Source organism: Pinus tabuliformis, chromosome 1_1 (genome assembly GCF_031772625.1).
Source record: "Pinus tabuliformis cultivar Carrire ecotype Pingquan chromosome 1_1, CPIR1, whole genome shotgun sequence".
NCBI classification, from domain to species: domain Eukaryota; kingdom Viridiplantae; phylum Streptophyta; class Pinopsida; order Pinales; family Pinaceae; genus Pinus; species Pinus tabuliformis.
The window spans coordinates 495,392,356-495,404,461 of NC_142297.1; positions in this window are offsets into that span (position 1 = coordinate 495,392,356).

Genomic DNA, 12,106 nt, shown 5'->3' on the forward strand with positions numbered 1-12,106 from the left:
TGAATGACACATCATCATTGGTTACTAGTGGCTATTAGGGGCTGCTGGCTATCGGCTGGAAGAGATGGTAGGAAAAAAGTTTCTCCTATGGGGTCACCCACTTTGGGTGGGTAATATTTGGCTCCAACTGGGACATGAGCTCACCATAGAGCGCATGATCCATGTATTCAAATGGGGAGTTCATGTGAACTCTAGCAATCTTCTGGGACCATAAATTTGTAACCTGCACATTACAATCAACCTGTTTGGGAGTGCAATGGGCGTAGGATATCACCAATGTTTTCATCAAAGTAACAAATTGATAAAGAATATAAAGTCTAATCTTATTGCAAAGTCTATTGTAAATGTGTTCTAATCTATATGAGAACATGAGATGAGTGATGTTAGCATGCAAAACAGTACCATGCATAGCATGTGAATGTCAAGGCATACGAATGAGGTGAGGCAACTCCCTTTCATTGTTGAAGGTAAAAGTTCACCATCAAGCTTGGCAATATAAAAGTATCCTACACCCACTTTCCCATGGATCTCGACAGGGATGAGATTCTTGTCAACCAAGGCAATATCTCCTATTTGGGAACCCTTCATTGGTTTTTGGACCCATTGCTTCTTATAGATTTGACTTCTTGATATGGTGGACTTCCTAAGAAGGGGGAGACTTGGCCAATTTAGATGATTTTGGTTCATGATCTCATGTTGACGAAAAGGAAATGAAAAGGGATCAATGTCCTCCACATGATTTGGAAGTTGGGGTTCCCTATAGAGAATGAAAGGGGTCTCATCAGGCTTGGGAATAGTGGCATATGATAGATCCATTTGTAATTGGCCACCCACCAAGGTGTGAAAATTCGAGAATCCCACCCGAATTACCTACTACAGCAACTGATTAAACTTCTCCTATGTGTAAAAGACTGAAACAAATTATTTATTGTTTCCTACAACAAATATCGAAGCTAACACACTACAACCTTCACTTAATTAATTAATTTTCCCAAAACAAGAACAGAACAAATAGAGAAAGATGCACAAGTGACACAGTATTTTTTGGACAAATGTCCCTGGAAAAACCCAATGCGAGAAAACCGGTGTAGCAGCTCTCAGGGATTTTATTATTATGCAGTAGTTTCTAAATACAACTTTGGATGCCCTTTCGACAATCCAGTTACAGAGAAAATAAATTGGTAGAAAAACTTAGTGAGATTACCTCACTCTACCCGGCAATTTCGATTGTTCCGGCAGCTGAACCAATTGTCCCCGGCTATCTTTGCGTAGGCCCTGCATAGGCCCTGCATCAGCCTCAATAGGCTCTGCGTCGACCCAATTGGGAAACGTCTGCCCTCTAGAGAAGTTTCCAACCCTCCCGGCTCAGAAATCTCAACTCCTCGCAGATTTTTGATTTCTGCACTGGAAGATCGCGCTGCTTCTGTGTGAGCCCTTCTGGCTCTACGTCAGCGTTGCGTGGGCCCTTCTGGCCCAACGTCAACCCCTCTTGGGTCTGCCTTGCCTCCTCTTGGAGTCTCTTTGCCTCTCTGCTGCTGATCTTGGGTCCTGGAGAAGATACTCCAATCCACCTATCCCTGCCCCTCACTACAAAATCTCACTATCGAAAATCTCCTTAGAAGATCGATTCTCTGAACTCTTTCTGTGTGTTTTTCCAAGTGACCCTCAAGCCTCCTTAAATAATCTCCTTGTTGACATTCAACGGCCCAGATTAGAAGCTAATCAATGGCTAAGATCATTTCTTCTTGATCCTCGTCTTCTTCTAGAAGTTACACCCATAATTTATATTAATACCCTTTAATTATTTTATTTTCCTAAGTTTAGACTTAGGGTCCCATTAAAAATAATTAATTATTTTAATACAACTGTTTCTGGGTGGAATTTCCCAAAACGATTTTTGGGTTCTTTGGAATACATGTGCTCTAAGCCTCCCTGCAAAATTTGAGACTTAGAGCACATTCGATGCTACCAAAAATCAACACTCCCTCTTAGCGAGGAATGTGCTCTAGTAATGCCTCCAACTGAAGCATCACACTATTCTATAACATCTCCCTCTGCGTTGTTGATGTCTGACATGCTGTCCACCAACCTCTGCGCAAATGTTGCATCTGTACTGCTGCTGACCCTGCCACTTGTCAACACTGCATCCATACTGCAACTCCCTTTGAATTTCTGAATCCGCACTGCTCTTGGCACAACCACTGCCAACTGCTACTGCACTACAAATTGCTACTGCACTACAAACTACTGTTGCTACTGCATTAGCAACGGAAAAGCATCCCAAATTACTGAACTAACTGTGTTCAGTATGATACCACATGAATGCTGGAGCTTGACTGCTACTAGTCTCTGTGCTGACCCTCTGAATCTACTGCACTACTGCTGACCTCTAATCTATGCCATCTGTACTACTTCCAATTCAGCTCTGCACTGCTCAGACTCTGGTGCTCCTAGCCACTGCAACTGTCTCTTCGACACTCGTCAACATCATCCAACACTAGTCCATCTTGATATCTCTGATCTGAGCCCCCGTAGCAAGGAATTGATCCAAGAGGTGGGCTCCTCAAGGATCCTGCCCATCTGTAGCTCTTTCGAACTACAACTCCAAATTAGCCCACCTCCCTCCTGGAGGTATCTCGGCTGTCATGGCGAACTCCTCTTTGATCTTCGCGGGTGCAACCTTCGGATCGTGTTTCTCATCTTTGTCCTTCTTCCTGAGAGGACACTGTGTAGCGTAGTGACCCATCTCACCACACCTAAAACACTTGATCTTCGAGACGTCCTTCTTACGTCTCCGCTGCTCCTATTGTCCCTTCGATGCAAGGGCTGCATTCTCCTCCTCCTTGGGCTTCGACCCACTGCTCCTAGTTCCGTCAAGTTTAACCTTGACTAGGTCTCTCCTCAACTCCTCTTGTTTTAGAGTTGCCCACATCTCATCCCAATTTGGCAAAGCTGCTCTACCTAGGATACTCTGGACAAAGACTTGCCACTCATCTGAGACAAAATTGAGGGCCAGTCTAACCAACTCTGAATCTTGAGGTGTATGCCCCACAACAGACAATTCATCACGGGTCTCCTGAAGCTTCATGAGGAATGGATCCACATGCTCCCCCTTCTGCATCTGAGCAGATCTCAACTTCTATTCAAGGTACATCTTTTGCTACTCAGAAGATCCCTAATATAACGTAGACAATGCGTCCCACATCTCCTTAGCAGTGCCTTTGCTAGCGATGTGACAGACTACATGATCATTCACTCAGTCAAGGATCATTCTTTTTGCCTTTGCCATCGCAGCTCGGTACTTCTTTAGTAGATCTGGATTTGCTGGTTCAGCCACCACACTGTCAACATATGTCTTGAGGGCATGCTCATCTAGAAGGAATGACATTCTTGCCTTCCAGATGACGTAGTTGGATGCCCCATCCAACCTGTCCTGATCCCTCAAGCCACTGGTTGCCATTTCTGCCACAAGAACTGTCGAATGACCTCCTCTCTCCTTTGCGCAACACTAGACTGGCCTACGCACTCCCTGTTGGAGCTTGTAGATCTACCTCTCTCCGCTGCTGCTCAGCAAGTGAGAATTCAGACTCCTTGGCTGGAAGTCCTCTGAGGAGAAATTCCCTCAACCATGCTCCTTCCTTCTCCTCTGACATCTTTCTGCCCAGCAAAATGGCCTGCAGAAAAGACTGTGTCCCACCAGCTCTCCTCATGCTGAGGCTTTTGCACTGCTCCCTCTTCCCCAAAAAAAACTTGATCTGGAAGCCCTTCTCTCCATCGACTCTCTCGGAGAGAGACTATCTCGAAATTTTAGCCCTCCGACTGGAACTGTGCAAACCCTCTGGGGTTTCAAACTGTTGCCTCCTGCAGCTTTTTCGAACTCCCTCTTTTGCTCAGCGCTGGGTCTCTGGTACTGTTCTTTCTTACTTCACCTGCAATGCTCTGATACCATGTGAAAATTCGAGAATCCCACCTGAATCACCTACTGCAGCAACTGATTAAACTTCTCCTATCTGTTAAATACTGAAACAAATTATTTACTGTTTCCTACAGCAAATACCGAAGCTAACACAGTGCAGCCTCCACTTAATTAATTAATTTTCCCAAAACAAGAACAAAACAAATAGAGAAAGATGCGCAAGTGACACAGTATTTTTTGGACAAATGTCCCCAAAAAACCCCAATGCGGGAAAACCGGTGCAACAACTCTGAGAGTTGTTATTATTATTATGCAGTAGTTTCTGAATACAACTCTAGATGCCCTTCCGGAAATCTAGTTACAAAGAAAATAAACTGGCAAAAAAACTTAGTGAGATTACCTCACTCTACCCGACAATTATGTTTGTTCTGGCAACTGAATCAACTATCCCCGACTATCTCTGCTTTGGCCCTGCGTTTTCCTGGGCTCTGCGTCAGCCCAACTGGGAAATGTCTGCCCTATGGAGCAGTTTCCAACCCTCTCGGCTCAGAAATCTCAGCTCCCCGACAGATTTTGGATTTCTGCATTGGAAGACTGCGCTGCTTCTACGTGAGCTCTTTTGGCTCTGCATAAGCTCTGCATGGGCCCTTCTCGACCAACGTCAACCCCTCCTAGGTTTGCGTTGCCTCCTTCTGGTGTCTCTTTGCCTCTCTGCTACTGATCCTAGGTCCTGGAGAAGATAGTCCAACCCAACTATCCTTGCCCCTCACTACAAAAGCTCACTATCGAAAATCTCCCGGTAGTTGCCCTGCTTCAAAAAATTGATTCTCTGAACTCTCTCTGTGTGTTTTTCCAAGTGACCCTCAAGGCTCCTTAAATAATCTCCTCGTTGACATTCAACGGTCCAGATTAGAAGCTAATCAATGGATAAGATCATTTTTGTTTGATCCTCGTCTTCTTCTAGAAGTTATACCCTTTAATTATTTTATTTTCCTAAGTTTAGACTTAGGGTCGCATTGAAAATAATTAATTATTTTAATACAACTGTTTTTGGGTAGAATTTCCCAAAACGATTTTTGGGTTCTTTGGAATACATGTGCCTAAGCCTCCCTGCAAAATTTGAGACTTAGAGCACATTCGATGCTACCAGAAATCAACATGAGGTGCTCGATTTCCTTGATAGTAACATCCCCCATATATCAATGACATCAATCGCAACCATATTCATGAGCACAAAAATGTCTTTATTAGCAACGAGAGAGACCTCAAGGCCCTTAATAAGACCATGTACGAGGATTAACCTAGAATCAAAACCACACACATTTTGATATGGTCTAGTGATTTCTAATTCCAATTGATGTATGACCTTTAATGGCAGGACATTAGTAGAGGTTTTTCGAGTCAAGCATACACTTATGAAGTATAAGTCTATTGGTTAGTAGGGACAATAAGAATGGTTCATGACCTTTGTTTCCTTTGTTAAAGTTTGTTTTATAATATAACGGGAGGGTCATCAAGCTCATCATCAAGACCTAAATAATTTTTTTATTTAACTCCTATCAGGAGGGAGCTTATCCATCTCCTTTATGGGGACTTGCATAGAGATTTTAGCCATAACACTACCCGCATCCACATCCAACTAGATTTCATCATTCCTAGGCTTGGGCTTCGACTTGCTATGAGATGACCCTTGGGAAGGGTTCTTCCCTTGAGATGGATTTCCCAAACTAGATCCTACTTGGGCCTGGTCATTGCTTTTCCTAGAGTATTGAAAACCTTTAAAACTCTCGCTGCTTTGCATAGCTAGAACATGCTTAGTATGATTAGCATTGATTTAGGCTTGGCTAGGTTGTGGGTGAACATAGGAGTCTCCAAGAAAGATATTGAAGGGATGGGTTTCATGAATGGCATTCAAATGCTTAGAAATTTCCCCCTCTTCTTCATTCTCAGAAGGACTATCCTCTTGAGTATATTCAGAAGGTTGCCCCCAAGGTGACCCTCCTTTCCCTGCCAAATAGGTTGGAGCAAGAGTGTTGGTAACATTTTACAGTTTCCTTCAGTGCCTTTCTTAGGGAAGGATTTGTCCTTATTGAATTGATTTCTAAGAGGAAAGTTTAGCATAGATTCTTGCTTATTTTCTAACACAGTCATTCTATTCATGAGAGTATTTTGGCCTTGAGTGACTTTATTGGTGAACTTTTCTATTTTTTGAGTGAAGGCTTGTATAAGCTCCTTGGGGTAAGACTTTGACTTTGGCTTAGACTCAACTTATACCATAGGATAATCGATCATGTTGATTTGTGCAACATTTAAATTTTGTTTAGAGGGCATCACTATCTTCTTGGCCTTAGTCAAGGAGTTAGGCTCCTTGTCTCTTAGGGCATAATTCAATTGCCCCCAACAACTTTTAATAAATCTCTCAAGGATAATGGAATCTAAAGGTCTAAGCCTCTCAGGAATTTCCCTAAGGTGATTTTTAAACCTTTGAATGTACTCTTTAAAAATCTCTTTGTTAGTCTTAGCCATAGCTAGGAATCTATCGAGAGCCATACTCCTATCCAAATCAGATGCCCATCTATTCTTGAATGCATTGTGAAATTGATCCCAATTAGTAATTCTTCCTTGTGGAAGGCTAAAATACCAATCTCTAGCATCACCATCTAATGATAGAGAAAAGAGCATCATGATAACATCCTCACGGTCAATATGCTTGGGAGCCATCGCCCAGTAGAAGATGTGAACATGTATTTTTGCGGTTGTGACTTCGTTGCCACTAAATTTTGGAATCCACTCATGATATTTGTCATAGGGTGAGGGGCATTAGGGAACCTACTAAAGTCTAGAGGCTTGTAGGATGCAAGTTCCCAAGTCCTGATCATGGTTGGATGAGAAGGATTATTAGGGAAAAGTTGTCTAGTTGCGAGGGTAGGTTTTCTAATAGGAGAATGGATTAGCTTCACCCCTCCTAGTAGCAGCTCTAGTTCTTGGAGCTATGGTTCTTTAAGTAGTACTCTCTGGAGATTCAAAACCAGTTGATTTAGGAGTCACCAAAAGAGGATCTATCTCATCATCAGAGAATTCACCTCTTCAAAGAAGCTAGATTCTATGGGAAGGTAGACTTGCTTCTTCCCAGGAAACAACGCCAAAAATTTTGCCACAAAATCTAGTAGGTTGTAGAGAGGGGCACCTTGCAAGGCTAACACTAAACCAAGAGACAACAATGGGATACTGGCCCACTTTCACCACAACCAAAACCCCCTTCTCTTAATGGATTTTCATCGATGGGAGGAGTCCCGCTATGTGAGAAGCTCATCGAATTGGTATTCTAAGGTTAGGGTACAAGGTGACACAATGAGGCTCTCTACTAGAAAGTCATAATTTAGGTTCAATTCTCCAATAGGAGGCAATTCGCTTTCTTGATAGAATCGTATTTGATGAGACACAAGACCTAAGGTTTGATTGATAAGTTTGTGTTGGAGGAACCATAGGTCAAGGCTAGAAGAAAAGGTTTCCAACAATGTATATTATCAAGACCAAGGCTCATGAAATGTTCAAAGAAGCCCCTAAGTTGAATCAAGACTAAACTAGGGTTCCCCCAAAAGGAAAACAACTAGGGAAAGGAAATTTGTGGATAAGATTGAAGTGGATGCCCACCAAAAGGATAGATTTTGTGGAAAATGAAATCCCCTTGATGTTTAGGCTCTCGAATCCCACAAACTCACCTTGCCTAGGGATTTGCACCAAGCCCTAGATAGCAAGCTTGGCCTTGAAGGGGCCAAATTGGAGAAAGTGAATTTATGGATAAAAGATAAGTATGATCACCCACGAGATGGACCAATCCCTTGTCCCTTAGAAGTATGGAGTTTATGATGTGACAAATCAGCTAAAAGGTTTCTAGGGGGGATGAAAATTTGATGCCCTAGCAACAAACTCAAACATTTACCATGCAATGGATAGTGGATTTTCATGGGAGAGCTACCAAGAGTTCACCAATAGGAAATACATTCACATGTTATGTATGAGTAAAGCATGCAATAGATCATCTAGATAACATTCAATAATCTTCAACAAATTAGGGTACAATTTGCATAACCTAGTGTCAACATTATTCCATACATTATAGATGAAAGAAAATAAATATTCAACAATTAGGTACACATACAAGATAAAATGCAAATATTCCATCCATAGATCCAAAGAATAGCTCCAAATATAAGCAAATCAACTCCAAATATCAAAATGCATTCATATATCCCAAATCCTCTGCAAGAAAGAATGTCAAATTCAGCTAAGGAGGCCAAAAATCCGAAGTGTCTGATGATGAATGATTCAAATGGCTCCTCCTCTATTTATATGAGGAGTTCAATGTCCTATTTTATCCTACTAGGCCCTAGAATCATAAAATAATGTGCAAGAAACAATCTAGGCCACAAGCCAACCTAATAGCCTATGAGAAAACATAAAATTTCTCCCACATGTGTGAGTTGTAAGGGAAGAAATGTTGATGTCATGCATGCGTAGTCTTTCCTAGGGAAAACATTGAGGGCTCAAGTTGCCATGGTGTGAGTAGAGGCCCTCTAAAATCCTCTCCTAGGGGTTGGCCCCTAGGTCTTTGTCAATCTCCCTCTGTGGACCTCAATTTTCATTTTGGGGTACAAAAGTAGTCGCATGGGCCTCCAAGTGGTCAAAATTCCTGTCTCCGCTCTAATGTTGAGGGCTCTCAAGGTGGTGTTAGCCCTCCCATGTCTCAAGGTGTGAGACCATCCTCCTCTGGGCCCTGGATTTAGCTACCATGAAGTGCTAAGTCGATTAGGGGCATTCCTGGTCTAGGAGAATCATGCCATAAAAGTCATCAATGTAGGGCAAAGTGCTAAAATGTTGTAGGTGTTGGAGGTTCCCAAGGCTATGTGTAATGCTATGCTAGAGCTCGGAAACCCATGGCTCTCAATGCCTTAGCCCTCACCCATGGGTGTCAATATGCTCCTTTGAAGGACTTGAACCCGAATTAAGTTTCCCAACCAATGGATGTGGAACCACTTGACAATTACACACAATATCTAGTGCTAGCATCTACATCATCAAGTACATTTAATCATTTTTTAAATCTAAGTTAACCAATATTGCAATTAATAGGCAATTTGACACTTCAAACAAGGCTTTCTTCCAAAATTAAAGCTTTGAATCTAAGTTGCACGAAACGGGGAAACGAGGACGAGTTTCCGAAACGGGCACGGGTACGAAACGTGACCCCCCAAATTTTGGAAACGGGGAAATGCAATATATATATATATATATATAGATATAGATATATATATATATATATATATATATATATTAGGACATTTAAGAAATATGTGCAATCATAAAGCATATATGATACATTCTAATTTATTACATTATGATTAAATTGTCAATTGTCAATGCATAAACTATAAGTTTCTAAATTTACATCACATTTACTCATGAATGATCACATAATGAAAATAGCAATATCCAAAATCAACCACGAGAAATTTCTAATTTCTTGTCTCGTGCTTGATTGGGAGTCTCCTCCTACATAGCCGAACGACCTTAGTGCTTTTGATTAAATACAAGTTCCATACCCTAATACCTTACGTGCTCTTGATTATTGGGAGTCTCCCCTGCATAGAGGGCTTGGTTCTCTTGATTAAATACAAGTTACATGCCCTAGTACATGACAAAATCCAATGGAAACATTGCAATTCCCCCAATCCTAAAATCCTGAAAAAAAGATAAGTCTACTGGATTTTGAGTGAGATCTAAAATTCTACTTTCTCCATCTGAAATCCAATGAGGGCGAAACCACTCTCAAACACCCTGAGTCATTTCATGGTAATGTTAAAAATTCAAGTAAAAGGAGGAAAATGAAAAATAAAGGAGAATGTCACTTTTACTTTAAGAATTTAACATTACCATGACCTACATATCAACACTAGGGTCATAGGCTTGAACATTAGGCTGCCCCACTCAAAAAATCCTCTTTTTTATAACTTGAGCGGTATCTAGAAGCATTCAGAAGATATTTTAGTCGCCCAATAAAAAATTAGAAGCGAAAAAAAAAAAAAAAAAAATACAAGAAAAAGTCAAGGTAGAAGAGGAAACTCCACTGTACGACCTGAAAACGCGTTTCCGGCTGTATTGGCCACATTTCCTCTTCGAGAAACGGGCCAGTACTGCCGGAAACGAGTTTCCAAGTCGTACGGTATGAGTTTCCTCATTTCCGTTTCGTTTCCGGCCAGAAATGGACCCTTCTCCAACGTTTCCTGCAACTTAGCTTTGAACTTGTTATATTATTACCTCCCTAGGTAGGAGTGGCCAATAGACCACCCTATTAGCTGTTTTTAACCCCTAAGGGGAAATGACATGTCCTTGGTCCACCCTTCAATTGATAGGTGTCATGTGAATAATGATGGAATGGAGGGGAGAAGACTTCATGGCAAAGTGCCATGGTGAAAGGGACCAACTATGTTGGTCTCCTCATTCTGAGTGTATAGATGTGGCAAGCGAGCAATTGTGGATGCATGAATTACCAACTCAGCCTTTGTTTTCCCACCCCTCTTGTGTGTCTTTTACTTTTTATTAACTTTTTCTTTGCATTACTACTTGTAGTTCAAGGGTTGGAGCTTGCTTTGTATGATGTATAACAGTTATTATCCCTTAAGGGTGAGGCAACTCATTACCCACCAAGGGTTGGGACATGCAAGGGTTCCTTCTCATAATATTGAGCGACATGTGCTCAGGAACCAAGTGATGGCCATAATGAGTGAGGTAGAGATCACGCTAGGCTTTTGTCCATGTGCTAATGTGTATGTCTCGGCCATCTTTTGCATTTTGATCTTCTTTTGTTTTTACTTACGGCCATCATATTCTTTTTCTTGTACTTTTAGTTGTGTCATCCTCCCAGGGCCAAGTTTTGGGCCCTACCCAAGTATGAGGATGTATGGTGCAAATCCCAAAGAACCAATGGTCAGTTGAACTTGAAGAAGGGAGGTGGAACATGGGGCTCATAATGTAAGATGGAAAGTGGTCATTATGAATAGGGAAAGATGGGACTACACTATCTCAATTAGGATTTCCCAAGTTGTGCCCCTCCTATACCCATTGGGCCATTAGGAGAGGTCCCACTGGACTAGGGTGAAATATTAACCCCCCATTTAAGGTGAGGGAACAAAATGATGTTCAAAACCCCTCTTCCTTCCAGTTTACCCCATAATCCATGCCAAATGCCCAAAAAACAAACAAGCATAAGCACTTGATTGCAAAATGAATAAAGTAGCTTTTGATCAAAAGCCTACCTTCCAACGTGTGCTCTTGCAAAATGGGCGAGGAACATATGACTGATGCAGGTGGTGGAGACTTGAATGGCACATCATCATTGACTACTAGTGGCTGTCAGGGACTGCCAACTGCCAGCTGGAAGAGATGGTAGGAGAAAAATTTCTCCTATGGTGTCACCCACTTTGGGTGGGTAACAGTCAACAATGGAAATCATTGGACCATGTAAACCCCAAAATTTACTCTATAGGTCAGGAAAGTCCATGCATAGCCTTTCTTGAGAGATGGGCAATTTATGGAATTATATGCCAACTGTACGACTTGTGTGCCTTCCTGTAATGATCCACTTGTTGCTTTCTTAACTAGTCATTTATGATTAGAACTTATGCATGCGATTCTACATAGCATGCATTAGTTCTAGACTTCTAGTCCCCAGGATATTAATATCCATGACGTTTTTTAATATTAGTAATGGCCTCCAAGTTTTCGTTTCATCCTCTTGTGAATATGAGAATGCCTCTTGAAATCCAATCAGTTTTACATCTGCTATGCTGAGCCTTAAAAAAAAAAGACTTTCCACAAGCAGCAATGAACAAAGTATCCCCTGTAAACACAACAGGTCATCTCCACCTATGCTTCTAGTTTTATTACCTTGTGGAATGCTGTCAAAATATGCTTCCTATCTCAAATAGCATGCCTATAGGTGAATGAAGATTGTAAATGCTACTAGCCACCTTCCCATGCCTAAAGTTGTGAGCCATATAATTGTTTAGATATGTCTGCCCTGGACAGTGAAAGCTTAGAGTTGGGAAGACCCAAATTTTTTATGTTTTATCATCTTCCAAGTATAGGCTCAGATCTGTTGTATAAGCACTGGATCATCCAATTATTTTT